The sequence below is a fragment of the Muntiacus reevesi genome, chromosome 2, assembly GCF_963930625.1.
Source record: "Muntiacus reevesi chromosome 2, mMunRee1.1, whole genome shotgun sequence".
NCBI lineage: Eukaryota > Metazoa > Chordata > Mammalia > Artiodactyla > Cervidae > Muntiacus > Muntiacus reevesi.
The window spans coordinates 257,258,627-257,284,798 of NC_089250.1; the positions used below are offsets into that span (position 1 = coordinate 257,258,627).

At 42.8% G+C, this 26,172-nt stretch overlaps 1 non-coding gene across 1 annotated transcript; it reads right to left on the reverse strand.

Annotated features, from left to right (window-relative positions):
* Positions 1-6,578: 6,578 nt before the first annotated feature.
* Positions 6,579-6,683, reverse strand: LOC136162123 (U6 spliceosomal RNA). Its single transcript, XR_010661966.1, has one exon. It is a non-coding gene; the product is annotated as a U6 spliceosomal RNA (small nuclear RNA).
* Between the last annotated feature and the right edge of the window lie 19,489 nt (positions 6,684-26,172).

Genomic DNA, 26,172 nt, shown 5'->3' on the forward strand with positions numbered 1-26,172 from the left:
GTGATGTTCCCTTATCCTTGATCTTAGGGGGAACAATTCAGCCTTTGCTCTTTAAATGCAGTGTTAGCTGAAGTCTTCTTTGTTATTTTTGATGCCATTTGTCAGTTAGACACTATGTTCTTCTATTACTCTTGTACTGAGAAATTTAATGGATGTTTAGCTTTTTCTATTTCTTTTCTGCATGATTTGATACATAGTTTTACCTCTCCCACTAAGTATTCAGTTAGTAGGTGGTTTTGTAAGTATAGCTCATAAGGTTGAAGAATACTTTTCTCTTAGTTTATGGATGTGTTTTATTATGAATAGTTCAATTTTTTAAAAAATTTGTTTATTTTTAATTGGAAGATAATTGCTTTACAATATTTGTTGGTTTCTGCCATTTATCAACATAAATCAGCCATAGGTATAAATATGTCCCCTCCCTCTGGAACCTCCCTCCCACCTCCCACCCCATCCCACCCCTCTAGGTGAATGTTTTAATTTTTAAAACATATTTTCTGTATCTGTTGAGATGATCATATGACTTTCCTCCATTATTCTGTTAATGTGATGGATTACCTTGATTGACTTTAAACGTTGAATGAAACGTGAATGCCCAGGATAAAGATCCCTTTGTCTTTATGTGCCGCTTCTTTTATGTGTTGCTGGATTTGATTTGCTAATGTGTTGATTTTTGTGGGTAAATGTTTATGAATGGTATCAGTCCACAGTTTCCTGGTAATGTTTTTTCCTAAAAATATATGAGGAAATACTTGCCTCAAGAGATGAGTTGGGAAGGCTCATTTGTTCTCCATTTTCTTAAAGCGTTTATATAGGATTGTTATTAATTTTTCTTTAAATATATTAAAAAATTCCCCTCTTTAACTTTGTGGGCCTGAGCTTTCTATGTGTGATGGTTTTATTAAAGTTTATCTTTCTTAACAGATATATGGCTATTCAGATACTGTCTTTTGCATTGAGTCACTTTATGTAATTTTTGTCTTCAAGAAAGTGGCCAATTCATTAAGCCAATCAATTAGTTGGCACAATTTGTTGCTAGTGCTTTCTTATTTTTATATATGTGGATCTATAAAGACATCCATTCTTTTATTTATTATGGTAATTTGTCTTATTGCTTTTTAAATAAGTGATACACATTTATCAAATTTTTTGAATTTTCAAAGATCCTTGTTTTAATGGTCATTGATATTCTTTTCTCTCTTTTTTGGGCTGTACTGGGTCTTCATCACTGTATGTGGGCTTTATCTACTTACAGTGATTAGGAACTATCTACTTGCAGAGGGTGAGCTCTAGGATGTGCAGTGTTCAGTAGTTGCAGTATGTGAGACTTAGGGCATGGAGGATTCAGTAGTAGTGGCTCCCAAGCTCTAAGAGTGGGAGTTTAATAGTTCTGGTGCAAATAGATCACATCCTGGGCCATAAATCTGGTCTTGGAAAATTCAGAAAAATTGAAATCATTCCAGTCACCTTTTCTGACCACAGTGCAGTAAGATTAGATCTCAATTACAGGAAAAAATTGTTAAAAATTCAAACATATGGAGGCTAAATAACACGCTTCTGAATAACCAACAAATCATAGAAGAAATCAAAAAAGAAATCAAAATATGTATAGAAATGAATGAAAATGAAAACACAACAACCCAAAACCTATGGGACACTGTAAAAGCAGTGCTAAGGGGAAGGTTCATAGCATTACAGGCTTACATCAAGAAACAAGGAAAAAGCCAAATAAATAACCTAACTCTACACCTAAAGCAATTAGAGAAGGAAGAAATGAAGAACCCTAGGGTTAGCAGAAGGAAAGAAATCTTAAAAATTAGGGCAGAAATAAATGCAAAAGAAACTAAAGAGACCATAGCAAAAATCAACAAAGCTAAAAGCTGGTTTTTTGAAAAAGTAAACAAAATTGACAAACCATTCGCAAGACTCATTAAGAAACAAACAGAGAAGAACCAAATTAACAAAATTAGAAATGAAAAGGGTGAGATCACAACAGACAACACTGAAATACAAAAGATCATAAGAGACTACTACCAGCAGCTCTATGCCAATAAAATGGACAACTTGGATGAAATGGACAAATTCTTAGAAAAGTATAACTTTCCAAAACTGAACCAGGAAGAAATAGAAGATCTTAACAGACCCATCACAAGCAAGGAAATCGAAACTGTAATCAGAAATCTTCCAGCAAACAAAAGCCCAGGACCAGATGGCTTCACAGCTGAATTCTACCAAAAATTTAGAGAAGAGTTAACACCTATCTTACTCAAACTCTTCCAGAAAATTGCAGATGAAGGTAAACTTCCAAACTCATTCTATGAGGCCACCATCACCCTAATTCCAAAACCAGACAAAGATGCCACAAAAAAAGAAAACTACAGGCCAATATCACTGATGAACATAGATGCAAAAATCCTTAACAAAATTCTAGCAAACAGAATCCAACAACATATTAAAAAAAGTCACACACCATGACCAAGTGGGCTTTATCCCAGGAATGCAAGGATTCTTTAATATCCGCAAATCAATCAATGTAATACACCACATTAACAAATTGAAAGATAAAAACCATATGATTATCTCAATAGATGCAGAGAAAGCCTTTGACAAAATTCAACACTCGTTTATGATTAAAACTCTCCAGAAAGCAGGAATAGAAGGAACATACCTCAACATAATAAAAGCTATATATGACAAACCCACAGCAAGCATCACCCTCAATGGTGAAAAATTGAAAGCATTTCCCCTGAAATCAGGAACAAGACAAGGGTGCCCACTCTCACCACTACTATTCAACATAGTCTTGGAAGTTTTAGCCAGAGCAATCAGAGCAGAAAAAGAAGTAAAAGGAATCCAGATAGGAAAAGAAGAAGTGAAACTCTCGCTGTTTGCAGATGACATGATCCTCTACATAGAAAACCCTAAAGACTTTTCCAGAAAATTACTAGAGCTAATCAATGAATATAGTAAAGTTGCAGGATATAAAATTAACACACAGAAATCCCTTGCATTCCTATATACTAACAATGAAAAAACAGAAAGAGAAATTAAGGAAACAATACCATTCACCATTGCAACAAAAAGAATAAAATACTTAGGAGCATATCTACCTAAAGAAACAAAAGACCTATACATAGAAAATTATAAAACGCTGATGAAAGAAATCAAAGAGGACACAAACAGATGGAGAAACATACCGTGTTCATGGATTGGAAGAATCAATATTGTCAAAATGGCTATTCTACCCAAAGCAATCCATAGATTCAATGCAATCCCTATCAAGCTACCAACGGTATTTTTCACAGAACTAGAACAAATAATTTCACAATTTGTATGGAAATACAAAAAACCTTGAATAGCCAAAGTAATCTTGAGAAAGAAGAATGGAACTGGAGGAATCAACCTGCCTGACTTCAGACTCTACTACAAAGCCACAGTCATCAAGACAGTATGGTACTGGCACAAAGACAGAAATATAGATCAATGGAACATAATAGAAAGCCCAGAGATAAATCACGTACCTATGGACACCTTATCTTTGACAAAGGAGGCAAGGATATACAATGGAAAAAAGACAACCTCTTTAACAAGTGGTGCTGGGAAAACTGGTCAACCACTTGTAAAAGAATGAAACTCGAACACTTTCTAACACCATACACAAAAATAAACTCAAAATGGATTAAAGATCTAAATGTAAGACCAGAAACTATAAAACTCCTAGAGGAGAACGTAGGCAAAACACTCTACGACATAAATCTCAGCAAGATCCTCTATGACCCACCTCCCAGAATATTGGAAATAAAAGCAAAAATAAACAAATGGGACCTAATGAAAATTGAAAGCTTCTGCACTACAAAGGAAACTATAAGTAAGGTGAAAAGACAGCCCTCAGATTGGGAGAAAATAATAGCAAATGAAGAAACAGATAAAGGATTAATCTCAAAAATATACAAGCAACTCCTGAAGCTCAATTCCAGAAAAATAAATGACCCAATCAAAAAATGGGCCAAAGAACTAAACAGACATTTCTCCAAAGAAGACATACAGATGGCTAACAAACATATGAAAAGATGCTCAACATCACTCATTATTAGAGAAATGCAAATCAAAACCACAATGAGGTACCATTACACGCCAGTCCAGATGGCTGCTATCCAAAAGTCTACAAGCAATAAATGATGGAGAGGGTGTGGAGAAAAGGGAACCCTCTTACACTGTTGATGAGAATGCAAACTAGTACAGCCACTATGGAAAACAGTGTGGAGATTTCTTAAAAAACTGGAAATAGAACTGCCATATGACCCAGCAATCCCACTTCTGGGCATACACACTGAGTAAACCAGATCTGAAAGAGACACATGCACCCCAATGTTCATCGCATCACTCTTTATAATAGCCAGGACATGAAAGCAACCTAGATGTCCATCAGCAGATGAATGGATAAGGAAGCTCTGGTACATATACACCATGGAATATTACTCAGCCGTTAAAAAGAATTCATTTGAATCAGTTCTAATGAGATGGATGAAACTGGAGCCCATTATACAGAGTGAAGTAAGCCAGGAAGATAAAGAACATTACAGCATACTAACACATATATATGGAATTTAGAAAGATGGTAACGATAACCCTATATGCAAAACAGAAAAAGAGACACAGAAGTACAGAACAGACTTTTGAACTCTGTGGGAGAAGGTGAGGGTGGGATGTTTCGAAAGAACAGCATGTATATTATCTATGGTGAAGCAGATCACCAGCCCAGGTGGGATGCATGAGACAAGTGCTCGGGCCTGGTGCACTGGGAGGACCCAGAGGAGTCGGGTGGAGAGGGAGGTGGGAGGGGGGATCGGAATGGGGAATACGTGTAACTCGATGGCTGATTCATGTCAATGTATGACAAAACCCACTGAAATGTTGTGAAGTAATTAACCTCCAACTAATAAAAAAAAATTTAGAAAAAAATAGTTCTGGTGCACATGCTTAGTTGTCCTGCATCATGTGGGTCTTCCCAGACCGGGGATGAAACCCAAGTCCCCTGCATTGGTAGGCCAACTTCCAACCAACAGAACCACCAGGAAAGTCTGATATTCTTAATTATTTATTTGTTTTCTACTTTGAGATCATCAAACTTTCTTTTTGTACTGAATTTGTTAGTAAATATAGTACAGTGTTTAGTACAAACAGCAATTCAAACATCATTACCTTGTTTCTCGTTTTAAATGGATTGCTCATATCATTTTACAATCAAATATGTTTGCTGAGTTTTTTAAATAAACGCACTTTATCATGATTATAAAGAACTCTTTATTCTCATTTTTAAAGTTTTTTCTAAGTCACAAATAACTGCCTAGTATTATAATACTGTTTTCTTCCTTTATCAGTTAAGAGATCAGTCAATTTTTCTACTTCAGTCTGTGTATGTTTCTGAACTAGGTATGAGTCTGTTTGCCCAAGCACAGTAAAGCCAATCTATTGACATCAGGTTGTGGTGAAGGAAAGTGCAGTGTTTATTATAGGGCACCAATAAAGGAGTCCTGGAGAAGGGGATGGCAACCCACTCCAATGTTCTTGCCTGGAGAACCCCATGGACACAGAAGCCTGGCAGGCTACAGTCCATGGGGTCGCAAAGAGTCAGACAGGACTGAGCAACTAATGCAAAGCCAGGCAATAAAGGAGTTGAGGTAGCTAGTACTTCAGAGACCCGAACTCCCCACAGGGTTTCTGAGAAAGGTTTTTAAAGACAGGTTGAGGGAGGAGGGATTTTAGGATATGTGATCAGCTGGTGGACATTCTTGTGATTGGTAATCACAAGAGGTAATCAGGAGTCAACATCAACCGTCTGGTTCCAGAAGGACTGGGGTCTACATTCTTGTGGGAAACATGAAGTTAATTTCTTCCACCTGATGGGGGTTTCAGTATCTGCAAAACAGCTCCAAGGATATGGCTCAGAATACTATGTATAACCCTTGAGGAGTTACAGGAGGTCTTTGACTTTACCTAATTGCTGAATGGCTACACTATTATTATATTGTCTTGCTTGACTTTTTTCTTTTTCTCTGCATTTTCTCACATCTCTGATTATAAATATACTCTTGGAACTTGAGAAAAGCCTAGGAAATAGGTTTTTCTACAGACAAGAGGCATGTGGAGGACATAGTAGGGAGTGGTCTGTTCTGAGAAGACCTCTTAGGGTTCTGCTTGGTTGTATTTATGCAGTTTGTCATATATTTGTAATACTAGGCTATGTTTGCATTAGAATAAAATAAACTTAAATATATATATATATATAGTTCTACACTTCATTAGTTATATATGTGTGTGTGTGTGTGTGTGTGTGTGTATGTGTGTGTGTATACGTGTATACGTATATACACATGCACCTGGAGAAGTGCATGGCAATCCACTCCAGTATTCTTGCCTACACACACACACACACACACACACACACACACATATTTCCTATCTCTTGAACTTCCCACCACCATCACCAATTCCACCCCTCTAGGTCATCAGAGAGTGCCAGGCTGGGCTCCCTGTGCTATACAGTAGCTTCCTGCTAGATGTCTAGTTTACACACAAAAAATATGGAATGCTTCACAAATTTATTTGTCATCCTTGTTCAAGGGCCATTCTAAGCTTCTCTGTATTGTTGCGCTTTTAGTATATGTGTGGTTGAAGCAAGCACTCTCTCTCTCTCCTTTTAAAATACCTATTTAGTTATTTATTTTCAGCTCTGTTTGGTCTTAGTTGTGGCAGTTTATGGGAACTTTCATTGCAGTGCGCAGGCTTCACTCTAGTTGTGGCACACAGGTTTTAGGTGCCCCACAGCATGTGGCATTCCACAACCAGGGATCAAACCAGGGTCCCCTGCATTGGAAGTGGATTCTTAACCACTGGAAAATCAGGGAAGTCCCATCAAGGTCTCTCTTACTTAGGGGATTCCTCAGTACTCATCCCTTGCTCTTTATTTTTTCTCACAGACCATTAGTCCAAATGGTTTAGGTATCTCTCTGATTTATTTTATTCCTTCTTCTGAAAGAGTGTAAAATAAGCTTACCCCTCACGGATTGAGTGTAGAAGATGCTCCTGAGTCTGGGCCAGCCCTGTGTGTCTGCTCAGAGCTGCCTTTGTGGTAGAAGCAGTGATGATGTGAATCTGGACTGGTCCTGCTATCATCAGCAGGGCCTGTTCACCTGACTATGCTGAGTTGCCCATGCCAATTTCTGTGTCCATGGTGCCCACATGCATGAAGTTGTGTGCAGCCCTGCAAACTTTGCAAGAGGGACCTATTTATCTAGCAAAGTAGTCAGTTAGCAGTTACCTCAGTAATCTAGGAATGGACAAGATTACATATGGACATATATCCACATGTACACATAAACATATGGACAAATATCCATATATTTTCTACAGTGTCCTCTGAATAGAAGATGTGTTTCTGTCAACTCTTTCCTGTGCTGAGCACCCCTCAGGATCTACTGAGCTCTGTGCCTTCCAGTGGAGTCCCCCTTGGGGCACATAAGAGAGCGTCTGTCCTTCAATGTGCACGGCTTCGGATGACTGGGTTTGATGCCCTGGCTGAGTATCCTATGTTCTGAGTCCATGAGTGTTGCCAGTCTAAGGATGAGGGGAGATACATTACACCACTGGAACTGTAGTCAATGTAGTAGAACATTTTTCGAAAGGAAATTGGAAAGAAACTTCCAGGTATAATGGCGACACAGAAGCAGTGGGTGTATCTATGCCAGTCTTCATTGGAATCATGAAGGTAAGCCCTGTCCTCAACTATTGCCTGATTCTGGACTTTTCCTTTGTGGGGGCTTGTCTCAGTCCTGTTGCCTCTGTCTTAGCACTCAGAGCTTGCTCCCATCTCTCTCTGACTTTCTAGCTACCAGGTCTTGATCAGTGGGGCAATATGTCCTTCTGCCTGGAATCCCCAATTGATTCCTATGGGCTGGGTAGGAGGTGCACCCCCAAAACACCGTTTCAGGGCAGTTTGAGAATATCTCAGTGCAAGGTCCTTAGATAAATACACAGCTAGAGAACATCTCCCTCCTGCATTGGGGTTCCTGTTCTCTGTGTAGGGTGATGATGCCTCTGAAGTTTCAACTATGGTATCCCACTCCCTTCCTCCTGCTGCCTTCACTGAGCATCTTCCACTTGAATTCTTCTCCTTCATAAACAGGCAGATGGACATAGGACACCATGAGACTTTGTGTTCCCAACAAAGGAGACACAGACAGGGACTTGGGGGCACATAGGTAATTAGAAAGGTGATGTCAGGTGCTGAAGTGAGGAACTAAGGACAGTGAACACCCAAGTGAGAAAGGCCACAGGGATGGGCAGGTGGGGCTCAAGGCCCCTGGAGGCCTTTAAGAGAGACTGTAGAGCTCACCTCTGAGGAGACACACCAGCAGTCAAGGAGACTGGGGTCTGTAGTGTCTGAGGGTTGCCCTGTGGGCATGAACTCCCCGCACTTTCTACTGAGCTTTGTTCAGCAAGCTCCCAAGTGCTGGAGAAATCCACCAACCTGGAAGGGCAGATGCTGGTGTTTGAGGAGGGGAGTGTCAGCAGTGGGGGACTATCCCACAGCTGCATGTGAACTCAGGTTGGCCTAGGTGGAGGCAAGGTGGGGCTTCTATATCTCCGAGGGAGATTCATGTGAGAATCAGAGATCAAATAACACAAGTTTTTGATAGTTACCTTTCCACCCATCTGAGGTTTTGGATGCCAGAAAAGGATTTGGGAGAAATCAGATGCTGCCTTTTCTACTAACCCCAGATTAGATAAGGGTGCTGTAGATTGGAGGAAGGCAGGGAAAGGGGAGGAGGGAGTGGGCAATACAGAGGTGTCTCCCCAGCAGCCCCAGGGAGCTCTGTGCAGCTGAACAAGAGCCAGAAGACAGACTCTGTCCCTCCCAGGAGGACCAATTACCTCTCACTCATCTTTGCCACATCCTTGGATGGATCCCCATAACGACTGTACACACACTGAAGAGCAGGGTGAATCTATATTCAAGACATTGTAAGAAGCACCTAACTCATAGGGGTGGCAACTGTCCTTTCAGAAGGTCTGGAGCTTTTATGTCTGTTAGGTGGGAGGCAGAGGTAGAATACACATCCTGAGTCAGATAATGAGAAGGGTCCCTGCACCAGGATCTGCTCACACCAGCTCAGCTCACCTTAGCTCCCACAGAGGCAGGTCTCCATCTTAGAAGCATCCTCAGCCAGAGCCTGGTGGGGGTGGAGTGGTGGGCAGAGACAAGGGCCCAGTGTCACTCATGGCAAGGAGACCTCCCCCGCGTCTCCCAGGGTCCCCTCCACAGGGAGAAGCAGCAGCTCTGGATCACCTTGGGGACCTGTCCCAAGCCTCTTCACCATGAGGACCTTAGAGAGCCCCTGTCCTAGACCCAGCCCTGTGGGGTAAGCCCAGCAGACTCTTTTCTGGAGGGGAGCTGTCAGTTGGGGAGAAGCTCTTAGAGAGGGAGTGGGGGTCAGGTGAAGAAGAATCAGATAGCGTGAGCATGGGGCCCGGTTCGTGGACAGGCAGCAGAGACACCAGAGAATCGAGAATCTCCAGGCCCCTAGACGTTCACTCTGAGGGTGAGACCCAACTCAACCTGTATGTGGAAGCAGCTGAGTCCACAAGGGGGTTTGACTTTAGGATCAACTGAGGCCCAAGGAGCGACAGAGTTTAGCACATGAAACATGACCCTTTGTTCTTCTTTTCCTTCAGGCACTTAGGACAGGGGCTCTTCTCACCCGTTATTTTATTTTGTCCTCTCCCCAGCCTTGAAGATTGGAGGTGGTTTGATTTTATAAATGGCAACAGCCTAAAGAAAGACTGTAATATGTGCACAGTGACAGGTGAGGTAGCCGAGCTTGTCTCCCCAACATGGATGGGTGGGGGAAGCTATGCTTCTTCAGCAAATGCTTTACCCACTCTGAGCCTCAGATTCTCCCCTGTCAGATGAGGATGATTACTCCTACCTCTCAAGATTGCTGGGAGGAATAAAATATGGTGGATGATGCATATGACCTGTGGATCTTGATGACAGAAATGATCAACACTCTGGCTGATGTAATGATCATTACCCATGTCCCCACCTGTTGAATTTGTGGAGGAGTATCTGACAGCACTGAAATTCAGCTGCATTAGGAAGGCACACTGGTGGTCTCCAGTGTGGCCGTGTCCTCTCTCTCCCGCACCCACAAAGCCCCATCTCCAGTGAGTAAGCACTCTCCTGTGAATTGCAAGGCTTTTTATTGCTGGAATCCTCTATAATCAGACACCTGGATGTGGCAGGTTGTTAACACTACTTAGGGATGAGGCAAGTGGCTTCCTTGGGTTCCTGGCAGGGATGGCTCCATCAACAGAGAGAACTTGAATATATTTTATTCTGTAAGAGAAGGTGCAAAAACCTAGTGAGACCTCAGGGGTGGACGTGACAATTAGCTGCACTGAACAAGGGGAGGGGTCTGCAGGTTGTTTGGAGGGAGGCCTCTGGATGTAGCAGGTAAAGGTGGATACTTCCCAATGAGGCTTCTTCCAATGGAACAGAGATTGTGGGGTCTCCCTGGAAGGCTGAAGGCAGTCTTCTGTAATACAGTGGGGGACTGCTGAGGACCACCTGGCAGGGCTCTGGAGTGACACCTGGGAGTCTCCAGGGACGAGCTGATCCCTGTCTGCTTCCTCTTTCTGGCCCTTGGGCACTTAGAGCTGAAACAGCTGCTTGTTCCCACCACCTCTAGGGCAGCAGAGAGAGGACTGACCCTGGGCATCAACTGATCCTCGACTTTGGGTATCCCAGGCCTGGGGAGGGCAGGAGGGCAACTTTTGGAAGCAGCTACCTCTTTTAGGCATGTGAGACCTGTTGGGTCCAGGGAACAGGGACAAATGCAGTTATTAGATGGGGTGGAGTAGGGACTTGAAGCACTAGGGAAAGAACTGATGTTTGGAGAAGGGAAGGACTCAATGTGAATGGATTACAGAAGAGTCAGGTTCCTGTGCTGGAGAGGCTAGAGCCAGGGAGGCCAGTGCTGAGGGCCTAACTCCAAAGGCAGGTGATGTCACAGAGTCAGGAAGACCTGGATGGTCCCAGGCCTGTGACCAGGCAGAGCCCAGTCAGGGCCAGCTCAAGAGCTCCAAGGCTGAACTGAGTTTTCCTGCAGGATCCTTTCCCACACTGGGTGTTGGCCACTTCCTCTCTATCTGCTCATTCATGAGGTTTTTTTTGCTCCCAGATTCTTGGGGGAAGAGCCAGGGTGTAGAGGAAATGATGCCCTCCACTTCCCAGTGGGCTGAGCAGACCCCTGACACCCCCGCCCCACGTAGGCACATTCACACACAGCCTGACCCACCAGAGCACTCAGAGCATCCTGCTTATCCTCTGCTGTCAACCTCTCATCAACACAGCTCTTCAGGGTATCAGCAGTCTCCAGTACAGCAGGGTTTTGGTTATACTTTTCAACTTGTTCAATATACTCGTCATGGGTTCCCGCTATGAACAGGTCAACAGTGTCCCTCAAGGCTGGGCAGATGTCATCACACCCTGAAACAGAAAGATATGGGGACACTCCCTGTAAGGCACTCATCAGAAGAGACGTTCCCCCTCCCTTTCTGACATGCTCAGTGCTGCCCTGGAAAGGTGTCAGAATCCTTGGGGAGCCCAGGTCCCAGTCACTCACTTCCGCCTGTGATGAGGAGCAAGGCAGCGCAGAGCAGCAGGAGAGCTCCAGCCCGCGTCATGGTGCCGGTGGCAGATGCTCCCTACTCACCTGGAGCCCTTTTATACCTGTGCTTGTCCTCACCCTCAGGGGGCCTGGGTCAGATGCTTCTTTTTTCAGGAGATTCGCCAGACCACAGTGTGAGGGTGCCCGGGGCTGCACATGAGGAGCTGTGTGTGTTGGCAAGATGCTAGTCCTTGAGTCCACAGAGGGCACTGACTCAGCCTTTCCCCCCTGGAGGGCTCTGAGGGAGGGGCAGCTGACACAGGAAGCTTAACAACGGAAAATCCCCAGGTTGACCAAAAAGGGCAAAAGTGCTCCCAAATTAGGCCTCATAAATGATGGCCTGTGGCAGCCTGTCAGTACAACATGTGACCTTGAAGTCAAGATCGTGTGAACTTTAGCAGTTTACAGTCAGATCAGTGATTAGTGAATCGTCTCACAGGGGTTAGTGCCAGGCAGGCCAGAGTACAAGCCCTGAGCCCCTGGTCAGACTCTCTGGTGCCTCCTGTCCTGCTGTTGTCACCATGTCCTTCATCTTGTCAGTGGCCTTTTTTGGGCCACTTCCCTGAATCACTATCTGGAGCCCGGAAACTTCTTCTATGTGCTGGTCCAGAAATTTCTATTTTTCTCTTGGCCAGGTCCTACCACCTGGCAACTTTAATAGCACCTCATTCTATACTGCAATATTGTCTGCAACTTCTTTTTTCTTTTTCTTTTTTAAATTAAACTTTATTTTTGAATTGGAGTATAACCGATTTACAGTGTTATGATCATTTCAGGTGGAGTGCAAAGGGACTCAGCTGTATATATACACAACTATCCATTTTTTCCCCAAACTCCTCTACCATTGAGGATTGAGCAGTGTTCCCTGTCCTCATTGGTTATCTATTTTATTTCTTTAAAATTTATTTATTTTTATTGACAGATAAATGCTTTATAATGTGTGTTGGTTTTTACCATACATCAACATGAATCAGCCATAGATATACACTTGTCCCCTCCCTCTTGAACCTTTCTCCCACCTGCCCATCTCATCCTACTCCCCTAAGTTTTCCCAGAGCACCAAGCTGCACTTCCTGCTCTATACAACAACTTCCCATTAGTTATCTATTTACACATGGTAATGTATGTATTTCAATGCCACTCTTACAATTCATCACACTCTTTCCCTCCTTGTGTCCACAAGTCTGTTCTCTATGTCTCAGTCTCTATTCCTGCCCAACAAATAGGTTCATCAGTACAATTTTCTAGATTTTATATGTGTGCATTTGTATGTAATATTTGTTTTTCTCTTTCTAACTTGCTTCACTCTGTATAATGGACTTTAGTTTCAACCACCTCATTATAACTGACTCAGATGTGTTCCTTTCTATGGCTGAGTAGTATTCCATTACATATATATATATACCACAACTTCTTTATCCTTGTCTCTGCTGATGGACAACTAGGTGGCTTCCATGTACTAGGTATTATAAATAGTGCTGCAATGAACATTGGAATACATGTGTCTTTTTCAATTATGATTTTGTCAGCGTATGCACCTAGTAGTGGGATTGTTGGGTCATGTGACACTTTCATTTCTAATTTTTTAAGGATTCTCTATAGTGTTCTCCATAGTGACTGTATCAATTTACATAGTCACAAACAGCACAAGAGGTTTCCCTTTTCTCCACATGCTCTCTAGATTTTTTGTAGATTTTTTGATGATGACCATTGTGACTGGTGTGAAGTGATATCTCATTGTAGTTTTGCTTATATCTAATGTTGAGTGATGTTGAGTATTTTTTCATGTATTGATTAATTTTAGGATGTCTTCTTTGGAGAAATGTCTACTTAGATCTTCTGCCCATTTTTTGATTATGTTGTTTGTTTTTCTGATGTTGAACTAAATGAGTTAATCCTTTGTCAGTTGCTTCATTTGGAATTATTCTATCACATTCTGAGGGTTTCCTTTTCATCTTTATGGTTTGCTTTGCTGTGCAAAACTTTTAACCACTTAAGTGGTTACCATTTGTTAATTTTTGTTTTTATTTATGTTACTCTAGGAGGTGGGTCATACAGGATCTTGCTGAGGTTTGTGTCAAAGAGTTTTCTGCCTGTGTTTTCTTCTAAGAGTTTTATAGTTTCTGGTCTTCCATTTAGGTTTTTAATCCATTCTGAGCTTATCTTTGTGTATGGTGCTAAGCAGTGTTCTAATTTCATTCTTCTATAATACATGTTGCTGTCCAATTTCCCTAACATCACTTATTGAAGAGGCTATTTCTCCATTGTATAGTCTTGCCTCGCTTGTCAGAGATAAGCTGCCCATAGGTGTGTGGGTTTATTTCTGGGCTTTTATCTTGTTCCACTGTTCTATATTTTTCTATTTCTGCCTGTACCATATTGTCTTGATGAGTGTAGCTTTGTAGTATAGTCTAAAATCAGGATGATGGATTCTTCCAACTTTATTCTCCTTTCTCAAGATTGCTTTGACTATAAGAGGTTTTTTGTGTTTCCATATGAATTTTGAAATTTTTTGTTCTAGTTCTGTGAAAAATGTAATTGGTACTATGATAAGGATTGCATTGAATCTGTAGATTGCTTTCAGTAGTATAGTCATTTTCACAATTTTGATTCTTCCCTCCCAAGAACATGGTATATCTCTCCATCTGTTTATGTCATCTTTGATTTCTTTCATCAGGGTCTTATAGTTTTCTGTATACAATTCTTTTGTCTCCTTAGGTAGGTTTATTGCTAGGTATTTTATTCTTTTTATGTCAATGGTGAATGGGATTGATTCCTTAATTTCTCTTTCTGAGTATTCATTGTTAGTGTACAGGAATACAGAAGATTCCTGTGTATTGATTTTGTATCCTGTGACATTACTAAATTACTGATTAGCTCTGTTAATTTTTTTGATAGTATTTTTAGGGTTTTCTGTGTATGGTACTATATCATCTGCAAACAGTGAGAGTTTTATTTTTCTTTTCCAATCTGGATTACTTCTATTTTGGTTTCACCTCTGAATGCCATTGCTAGGACTTCCAAAACTGTTGGATAATAGTGGTCAGTGTGAGCACCCTTGTCTTGTTCCTGATCTTAGAATGAATGCTTTCAGTTTTTTTGTCATTGAGAATAATGTCTCCTGTGGGTTTATCATACACAGTCTTTGTTATGTTCGGGTAGGTTCCTTCTGTGCTGATTTTCTGGAGAGTTCTTATCATAATTGGGTGATGAATTTTGTCAAAAGCTTTTTCTGCATCTGTGTAGTTTATCATGGCCGATTCATGTTGATTTGACAGAAAACAACAAAATTTTGTAAAGCAATTATCCTTCAATTAAAAAATAAATACATTAAAAAATTTGTTAATATGATGTATCACATTTATTGGTTTACATACATTGAAAAATCCTTGCATCTATTAGATAAACCCAACTTGATCATGGTGTACCATCCTTATCCATTTTAAATATAGTAGTGTGTACTTGTCCAATCCAAACTCCTTAACTATGCCTTACCCTCATCATTCCCACTGGCAATTGTAAGTTCATTCTCTAAGTCCATCAATCTCTTTCTGTTTTGCAAATAAGTTCATTTGTATCATGTCTTTTTAGATTCCACATATAAGTGATGTCATAAGTTATTTCTGCTTCTTTGTCTGACTTACTTCACTCAGTATGACAGTCTTTAGGTCCATCCATTTTCTGCAACCTCTTTTGACCCTTGGGTGTCTCTGTACTGTTTCCACTATCTCCTCTCCAGACCTCCCATTTGAGGAAAAGTCAAACCCCTTCTCAGCCACAGTCCTTGAGCCACTTGTATAACCAGCCCTGTGCTGCTGCTGCCTGTATGAACATATACCTACCTTTCTCTCCTCCCTGAATGCCTCCTTTTTGCTTCTTGACCTGACCAAGTGTGCTTCTGCAGCAGGGCCTTTGCACATGGAGCCCTCCTGGCCTGAAAGGCTCTTGCTCCTGTGGTGGTGTCATGCATTGCCTCATCCTCAGGTATCTTCAAGTATCACAGGGCACAGATTTCCCCAGACTATTGAGCCCTATTATCAAAACAATCTGCCCTCTCCTCCCCTCACATCACTCTGTCTTCTCTCCCTGCATCATCTTCCCCCAGAGTGCTTCTTCCTTTGGGGTCACTGTCTTTCACTCCCTCTTAGGTGATGAAGAGCTGCAGGAGAGCGAGAGCTGTGCTGTGTGCTGTTGCATTCCAAGGACTAGGAGAGGGCCCGCATTCGGTAGATGTTGCACAATGTTTGTTAGAATAATGGCAGTAATATTCCATTTCTCTGGAGTCAATAAACAAGAATGTTTTTAGTTCTATTTACTATAGATGTGCTTATAAATATTGCCTGGGAGAAAATAAATAAAGTAAAGATTTAAAATATTTGATAAGTCAGAATCAAGTAACTTTTTGCTAGAAGCACCAGACTGGGCTTTGCCTGAATCACCTGTAGCAGGTTAAAGTTTGCTGAAGGCCAGAGCTGAGTTGGGACACAAGGTGTGACCACAGTCCGAACCCTATGCCATATAGGATTCACATCCGGTAACTGCTGTTGGCAAAGAGGCACCAAGTACTGAGATGCAGTGTCAGCTGATCGCTGTACAGCCCCTCCTCACCATGGCTCCTGTTGCCTGGGGGCCACCCCTCTGAAGGTCACTGAACGAGGGGCTCAGGGGGCTGCAGATGTGTCTCAGAGGTTCCTGGGCAGGAAGGTGAACAGCACAAGTCCAGGCTGCACATGCTGGCTCTTTGTCTGTGGCAGCAGGACTTCTGTGTGGTGAGACCCCTGCCCATGGATCCCACACCTCCTGTCCTTCAGAAGACACTGTCCCTAATGCCCTCCACAGCTCTGTGAGGAGAGGAGTCAGGGCTTGGAGTGCCGAGTAACACGGGTGGCTGCTATGTATCCAGCCCAGTGCCCTTTCAAGGGTGCCACGGAGTCCTCTGAGATATCCCTGGATGGTGGGGACATTTAATGACATCAGAGTGACTAGCTGGGCAGGGTCAGTGCAGGATTCACCTGATGTACCCTTTCCCAATGCAGGTTGTTTTTTTAAACGTATTTTGAATTGGAGGATAATTACAATTTGTGTTGACTTCTGCCATACAACATGACTCAGCCACAAACATACATGTGTTTCCTGCCTCTTGAACCTCCCCCCTGCCCTCCACCCAATCCCACCTTTCTAGTTTGTCACAGAGTACCATGTTGCGCTGTCTGTATCAAGTTGTTTTTTTAATAAAATTTTAGTTTGGAACAATTTTGGATTTATAGAATAGTTGAAAATATTTGTCAAAACTGACAGACATGCTCCACATCACTCATTATCAGAGAAATGCAAATCAAAACCACAATGAGGTACCATTACACGCCAGTCCGGATGGCTGCTATCCAAAAGTCTACAAGCAATAAATGCTGGAGAGGGTGTGGAGAAAAGGGAACCCTCTTACACTGTTGGTGGGAATGCAAACTAGTACAGCCACTATGGAAAACAGTGTGGAGATTTCTTAAAAAACTGGAAATAGAACTACCACATGACCCAGCAATACCACTTCTGGGCATACACACTGAGGAATCCAGATCTGAAAGAGACACATGCACCCCAATGTTCATCGCAGCACTGTTTATAATAGCCAGGACATGGAAGCAACCTAGATGCCCATCAGCAGATGAATGGATGAGGAAGCTGTGGTATATATACACCATGGAATATTACTCAGCCATTAAAAAGAATTCATTTGAATCAGTTCTAATGAGATGGATGAAACTGGAGCCCATTATACAGAGTGAGGTGAGCCAGAAAGATAAAGACCATTACAGTATACTAACACATATATACGGAATTTAGAAAGATGGTAACGATGGCCCTATATGCAGGGCAGAAGAAGAGACGCAGAAGTACAGAACAGACTTTTGAACTCTGTGGGAGAAGGGGAGGGTGGGATGTTTTGAAAGAACAGCATGTATATTATCTGTGGTGAAACAGACCACCAGCCCAGGTGGGAGGCATGAGTCAAGTGCTCGGGCCTGTTGGGCTGGGAAGATCCAGAGGAATCGGGTGGAGAGGGAGATGGGATGGGAGACCGGGATGGGGAATTCGTGTAACTCTATGGCTGATTCACATCAATGTATGACAAAACCCACTGAAAAAAAAAAAAAAAAAAAAGTAGAAAGAAAAAAAATAAAGAAAGAAAGAAAAAAAAAAAGAAAAAACAAAACTTTGGAGCATTACTAATAACCTCACAATATGTGAGGATTTTTATTTCACCAGATTATTCATTAATGTGTCTTTGGATTCCAGGATGCAACACATGATCTACACACACTGCATTCATTGTCATGTGTCCCCAGTGTCCTCTGCTTTGTGGAATTGTTCATTCTCTCCTGGTCTGTCATGGCTTTGGGAGGCCTGAGAAGGATTGGTCAGGAATGGTAGAAGGCCCTCCAAGCTGAGTCTGTCTGCTGTTGTTCTTATAATGTAGAGTGGAGGAAATGGCAGCCCACTCCAGTATTCTTGCCTGGTGAATCTCAGACAGAGGAGCCTCTCAGGCTATAGTCCTTGGGGTCACAAAGAGTCAAACATAACTTATAACTCTGAGCACAGCACAGAGGAGGGTTCAGACTTTGGGTTTTGTGAAAGACACCACAGAGCTGAAGCCCCCTGCTTGTATGCTTAATCTGGGTACATGTGACAGCTGTGTGTCTTATCACTCGATATGTCATCTTTGATTGTTGATTAACATTACGTTTGTCAGATCTGCACCGTTTTCCCCTTCTCCTCCCCTCCTCTTTTCTTTGGAAATGAGTTACTGAGTCTAGCTCAGGGAAGGCAGAGCAGTAAGTTTTCCCTCCTGGAGGGGATAATCTATCTGTGTAACTAGAGATGTTTCAGTAAGGAATAGTTGTCTCTTCTCCCACATTATTTTAGTTTTGTTTAGGTGCCCTAGGGCTTTTTGTTTGTTCGTTTTTTAATTTTTTATTTTGATTGAAGGATAATTGCTTTACAGGAGTTTGTAGTTTTCTGTCATAACCTCAACACGAATCAACCATAGGTTCACCCATGTCACCTCCCTCCCGAACCTCCCTCCTACCTCCCTCACCACTCCACCCTTCTAGATCATCACAGAGCCCCTGTTTGTGTTCCCTGGGTCATACAGCAGACTCCTGTTGGCTATCTATTTTACATATGGTAACGTAAGTCTCCATGTTACTCTCCCCATACATTCACCCTCTCCCTCCTCTCCTCCCCACTGTGTCCACAAGTCTGGTTTCTATGTCGGTTTCTTCATTGCTGCCCTGAAAATTAATTCATCAGTACCATCTTTCTAAATTCCATATATATATGTCAGTTTATGATATTTATATTTCTCTTTCTGACCTATTTCACTCTGTATAATAGGCTCTAGGTTCGTCTACCTCATTAGAACTGACTCAAATGTGTTCTTTTTTATCAGTTCAGTTCAGTTGCCCAGTAATGTCTGACTCTTTGCTACCCCATGGACTGCAGCATGCTAGGCTTCCCTGTCCATCACCAGCTCCCAAGTTTTGCTCAAACTCATGTCCATCGAGTTAGTGATGCCATCCAACCATCTCATCCTCTGTCGTTCCCTTCTCCTCTTGCCTTCAATCTTTCCCAGCATTAGAGTCTTCTCCAATGACCCTCTTGGAGGGCACAAGCAAAACTTTGTGTGCACTAGGACCCAGGAGATAGGAGCAGTAACCCCACAAGAGACTGACTCAGACTTGCCCGTGAGTGTCCAGGAGTTTCCGGCAGAGACATGGGTCGTCAGTGCCCTGCTGCAGGGTCAGGGGCAATGAGTGAGGCATTGCATGCACAGGACCTTCTGAAGGAGGTCACCATTATCTCCATTACCTCCACCATGGTTTGGTCTCAGGTCAAGCAACTGGGAGGGAACACAGCCCCTCCCATCAACAGAAAATTGGATTAAAGATTAACTGAGCATGGCCCCTCCCATCAGAACAAGACCTAGTTTCCCCCACAGTCAGTCTCTCCCATCTGGAAGCTTCCATAAGCCTCTTATCCTTATCACTCAGAGGGCAGACAGAATTAAAACCACGATCACAGAAAACTAATCAAACTGATCACATGGACCACAGCCTTGTCTAACTCAATGAAACTATGAGCCATGCTTGGGTGTAGGGCCACCCAAGACAGACAGGTCATGATGGAGAGTTCTGATAAAATGTGGTCCACTAGAGAAGGCAATGGCAAAGCACTTCAGTATTCTTGCATTAAGAACCCCATGAATGGTAAGAAAAGGCCAAAAGATATGACACTGAAAGATGAACTCCCCAGATTGGTAGGTACCCAATATGCTACTGGAGAAGAGTGGAGAAATAACACCAGAAAGAATGAAGAAATGGAGCCAAAGCAAAAACAATACCCAGTTGTGGATGTGACTGGTGATGGAAATAAAGTCCAATGCTGTAAAGAACATATTGCACAGGAACCTGGAATGTTATGTCTCTGAATCAAAGTAAATTGGAAGTGGTCAAACAGGAGATGGCAAGAGTGAACATTGACATTTTAGGAATCAGTGAACTAAAATGGACTGGAATGGGTGAATTTAACTCAGATGACCATTATATCTACTACTGCGGGCAAGAATCCCTTAGAAGAAATGGAGTAGCCATCATAGTCAACAAACGACTCTGAAATGCAGTTCCTTTTTATGGCTGAGTAGTATTCCATTGTACATATGTACCACAACTTCTTTATCCATTCATCTGTTGATGGGCATCTAGCTTGCTCACATGTTTTAGCTATTGTAAATAGTGCTACAGTAAACTATGGGGTACATGTGTCTTTTTCAGTTTTGGTTTTCTCAGGGTATGCCTAGTAGTTGGATTGCTAGGTCATATGGTGGTTTTATTCCTAGCTTTTTAAAGGAATCTTCACACCATTTTTCATAGTGGCTGTATCAATTTACATTCCCACCAGCAAAGCTGGAGAGTTCACTTTTCTCCTATACTACAAAGCTACAGTCATCAGGGCAGTGTGACACTGGCACAAGAACAGAAATATATATCAATGGAACAAAATAGAGAGCACAGAGATAAATCCAACACCTATTGGTACCTTATTTTTTACAAAGGAGGCAAGAATATACAATGGGGCTAAGATAGCCTCTTCAATAAATGGTGCTGGGAAAGCTGGACAGCTACATGCAAGAGAATGAAATTAGAACAGTTCCTACTGCCATGCACAGAGATAAACTCAAAATAGATTAAAGACCTAAGTGTAAAACCAGAAACTTTGAAAGTCTTAGAGGAAAACAGGCAGCACACATAAATCAAAGCAAGATCATCTATTACCCACCTCCTAAAGTAATGGAAATAAAAATAAACAAGTGGACCCAAACTTAAAAGCTTTTGCACAGCAAAGGAAACTACAAACAAGGTGAAAAGACAACCCTCAGAATGGGAGAAAATAATAGCAAATGAAACAACTGACATGGGATTAATTTCCAAATTTTACAAGCAGCTCATACAATTCAATACCAGAAAAGCAAACAACCCAGTCAAAAAGTGTGAAAAAGACCTAAACAGACATTCTCCAAAGAATACATATAGATGGCTAACAAACACATGAAAAGATGCTCAACATTGCTCAATATTAGAGAAATGCAAATCAAAACTGCAATGAGATACCACCTCACATCAGTTAGAATGGCCATCGTCAAAAAGTCTACAAACAGTAAATGCTGGAGAGGGTGTGGAGACAAGGTGTGCTAGGTCTTGTTGCGGCGTGTGGGCCTTCTCTTTGCAGAACACAGTCTCTCTAGTTGCAGCAGGAGGGTTTTACTTGCCCAAGGGCATGTGGGAGCTTAGGCCCCCGACCAGGGATTGAACCAATTACCACTGCATCAGAGGGCAGATTCTTAATCACTGGATATCAGGGAGTTCAGTTCAGTTCAGTTCAGTTCAGTCACTCAATCGTGTCCGACTCTTTGCGACCCCATGAATCGCAGCACACCAGGCTTCCTGTCCATCACCAACTCCCGGAGTCTACTCAAACTCATGCCCATCGAGTCGGTGATGCCATCCAGCCATCTCTATCTTCTGTTGACCCCTTCTCCTCCTGCCCCCAATCCCTCCCAGCATCAGGGTCTTTTCCAATGAGTCAACTCTTCGCATGAGGTGGCCAAAGTACTGGAGTTTCAGCTTCAACATCAGTCCTTCTAATGAACACCCAGGACTGATATTCTTTAGTATGGACTGGTTGGATCTCCTTGCAGTCCAAGGGACTCTCAAGAGTCTTCTCCAACACTGTAGTTCAAAAGCATCAATTTTTTGGTGCTGCTTTCTTCACAATCCAACTCTCACATCCATACATAACCACTGGAAAAACCATAGCCTTGACTAGCAGACTTTTGTTGGCAAAGTAATGTCTCTGCTTTTTAATATGCTATCTAGGTTGGTCATAACTTTCCTTCCAAGGAGTAAGTGTCTTTTAATTTCATGGCTGCAATCACCATCTGCAGTGATTTTGGAGCCCCCAAAAATAAAGTCTGACACTGTTTCCATTGTTTCCCCATCTATTTCCCGTGAAGTGATGGGACCAGATGCCATAATCTTAGTTTTCTGAATGTTGAGCTTTAAGCCAACTTTTCCACTCTCCTCTTTCACTTTCGTCAAGAGGCTTTTTAGTTCCTCATCACTATATGCCATAAGGGTGGTGTCATCTGCATATCTGAGGTTATTGATATTTCTCCTGGCAATCTTGATTCCAGCTTGTGCTTCTTCCAGTCCAGCATTTCTTGTGATGTACTCTGCATATAAGTTAAATAACCAGGGTGACAATATACAGCCTTGATGTACTCCTTTTCCTATTTGGATCCAGTCTGTTGCTCCATGTCCACTTCTAACTGTTGCTTCCTGACCTGCATATAGGTTTCTCAAGAGGCAGGTGAGGTGGTCTGGTATTTCCATATCTTTCAGAATTTTCCACAGTTTATTATGATCCACACATTTTATGTACTTAATCATTTATTTTATTAGTGTGGACTCACACATATTAGTGTGGGCTCACACGTATTAGTGTGGACTCACACATATTACTGTATACTTTGGGTTATCTTCCAATACTCTGTTATTTATATTGTCCGTCAAACCTTTTCCAATTTGGCAGTAGGAGCTTCTCAGACTCCCTTTTAGAGTTTCAAGGTCCATTTCATCATATTTGTGCAAGCAAACTGCTCTCTTATTGTGTAAGTTTGAGTTTGACTCTTGACAGAGTTTTCACACATGGAGTACTGCCTCTGGTGAACCCAGAACTCTTGGCCTTAGAACTCCCATCCCTAGTGGCCTATAGAACTGTGGACCTCAGAGTCTCTGATACAGGAGACAAAACTTAGAACTCCACAGCTGTTCACTGATGTTTCTGGATAAACTGTGCAGTTCAGGTACCTCTTGAGATCAGGTTCACTGATGGAAGAGGATGAGACAGCCAGAAAGGGCAAGGCTAGACCACTAGGGGTCAAGAATGTGCCTAGGAACTTGCTCTCTTAAGGGTTTGAGAGAGACTGGTAGCATGATGTGAAATTAACAGAATTAGAAGCCCGGCAAAAACCTACATGGCCGTAAGTCCTATGAGTTCCTTGTTGGGAATATTTTGGAGCCCAAAGTCGGTTGTTCACCATTGCTTGGGGCCCAGTCTAGAGACTGAAGATGCTAAGATATTCGAGGGCTTCAGTAAGGCCCCTTCGGTAAGGTCACAATGCATAATTTTATGTGCATTTTTATCTCCAGGACTTAACCTTGTGGACAAAGGAAGGATTCTGGATGACCTTTTTTCTACCTGACAGTGGTGTAGACCTGTCCTTGGCTCTTTTGTGATTCTATCAGCTCAGTTTGGGAGAGTGCTGCCCTTGGAACCAGGATAGGTTGGGGGAAGGTTGATCAGGAAAACAGATGATCATTGGGGCTAGGAAAACAGAGCACTTGGCTCCAAATGGAATCACTTAGAAATGTCAGTGTTACCATAATCACAGCCTCTGTTCTCCGGTGCTGAATAGAAACACAGAAACAGCGTTTTGGGTGAAGTAGAAAAGAATAGCTTTTATTACTTTGCAAGGCAAAGGTGGACACAGTGGGCTAATGTCCTGAAGACCATGTGAACCACCTTGGAGCAGGTAGTGAGGAGTTTTATAGTGTTTAAGGGGCAGGGCATGATCAGCTGGTGAAGAGTTCTTGGATGGGTTGGCATCAAGCATCATCAACCTTTTGGTTTCAGCCAGTTTAGGGTCTATGTTCTTGTGCTCAGCAGATTTCATCTGGAGGGGGGTCTACTTTCTGTAAAAACAACTTAGGAATGTGTGTCAGGCCTTTGTATGTTTTAGGAAACTTGGAGTTTGGTAATTCTGTTATGTTGCAGAATTATAGTCTAAATTGTTACCAGTTCCCCAGTCCAACAGCTATTCTTTGTTTCTACATCTTCACATTTCCCAGTCTTAGCTCTGCTCTCAGAGTAGGAAGAGCTTCCACCGTAAACACCCCAAGGGCCCAGGGAGCCACCTGTGCCAGGAGCCTTGCCATAGGCCTGTGTTCCTCCTGGGAGGGGCATGGGCTGGGTTCAGGGAGCTAGTTGTTTATAAAGTGACAGAAACCCTGCCCTGAGCAGAGAACTCCAGCCACTGCCACAATGAAGGGACCACTGCTTTTGCTGGCCTTGCTGGTGACCAGAGAGCTGAACTTTGAGATGCATGAGAGTAGGAAGGAGGGTCCAGATGGCCCTCCTGATCCTTGCTCATTGCTGTCTCACTGCATCCTTCCCAGTCCTGTCCAAGCCACTTCCAGGGGCAGATTCTGAGGGCAACTGTCTGATCAGTGCCCAGGAGCCCTGCACAAACTCCTTGAGGCTTTCACTCTTTGAATGGAAGGAGTGGTGTGGGGTTGGAAGGGTCATTAGCTATGCACACACAGGGGGATAGTTAGTTTGGGGGTAGTGGTGCTCATTGGAAGGGAGGAAGCAGACTGGTATGCCTGGGGCGGTGGTCAAAGGCAGAGGGGTCTCCAGGCCTACCCCCTCTTACTGCTCCCTTTGCTGGGAGGTTTTCTGTTTGGAATGTAAACAGTCCTGGAAGAGGGCGGGTCTCTGTGGGAAGTGAGTCTGGAAACTTTGGATATGAGTTCTATCAAGTGGTGAGAAACAGGAAACTCCTACGCTGGTAATCCTCTTGTTAAGGTGCTTTCTGTTTGTGCTTTCAGCGGAAGCTTGCCCTGTGTTTTATGGAGCAGTTGGTACGGTGTTTCTTGGAAGCAAAACATTGTTGAACTCAACGTATGATTTGGTTGATGCTACGGATGAGGAAAAGGAAGCTATGGGAAAACTCCTGGATTGTTTCAATGAGGAGGGATTTCGTGCCAAGCTTTTCATTATAGAACTTGTGGTAATTTATTCTCTTCATCCCCTACCCTTCCCTGTCCACTCACATACATAGTGCGGTATGCCACATGGGAATAGATCATGCAGTCATGGGATATATGACAGACAAGAGCTATAAACAAAGAAACACATAAACCCTTTGCTTCACCCTACAACACCTGTAATATGCAAGTGCAGTCCATCTGCACATCCAGCATCTTGTTACTGAATATGCCTATATCATACCAGTCAGCTCACACACAGAATAGGGTTGTAATATCAATGCAGTAGGCCAAGTGTCTTGAGTCATGTGATTTTTTTTCCCTCAGTGAGAGAAGCTAGTATTGGGAGGAGTAGAATTTTAATGTTTGACAGAAAAGGAAGCATTCAGCTCACACACATGTAAGAGTCTTGTCAGCTCTACTTTAGGAATATTGAAAAGGAGTCCCTGGCTTTAGAGTCTCTTTCCAGCATGGGACTCCCTGGCTTTGTGAAGTTTCTGGCCAGTGGTCTCTTCACCTCTTGTTCCCACTCTGATGGCCATTGCTTTGGCTCAGAGCCCCATTTCCACCCACATGGTCTCCATGTCCACAAGCCAGAATTTTCACTGTGGTGTTTCACTGTGGTACCTGAGGCTCCTGAGGAGGATTCTAGGTATCTGTGACTGCTCACCTAAGCAAGCAGTGTATCTCCCAAATAATCATCTTTCCTTTTTTGTTCTTGTCAAGTAATACTGGAGATTGTGAATAGTCTTTCTCAACACATTTTCCTCAAATTGTTGATTGTTCAAAACGAGAGGTTTTCTGCAAAGAGAGTTTCATGCAGTAATAGGAGCACACAGAGCACATGGGTTTGCTTATGATTCCTGCATACACAGTCCGTCCACCCAGCACACCTGACAGAAGAGGCTCAGATGCAAGAGGTGTGACCCAAACCCAGTCTCCAGCACCTTGCTCCTACCTCAAGACTAGTCCCGGCTCTGCCCTGATGACCCTCGTCATCTCCTCCCCTCCCTGGCATGGTTGGTACCTCTGTCTTCCTCCTGACACCTGTGTCTGGC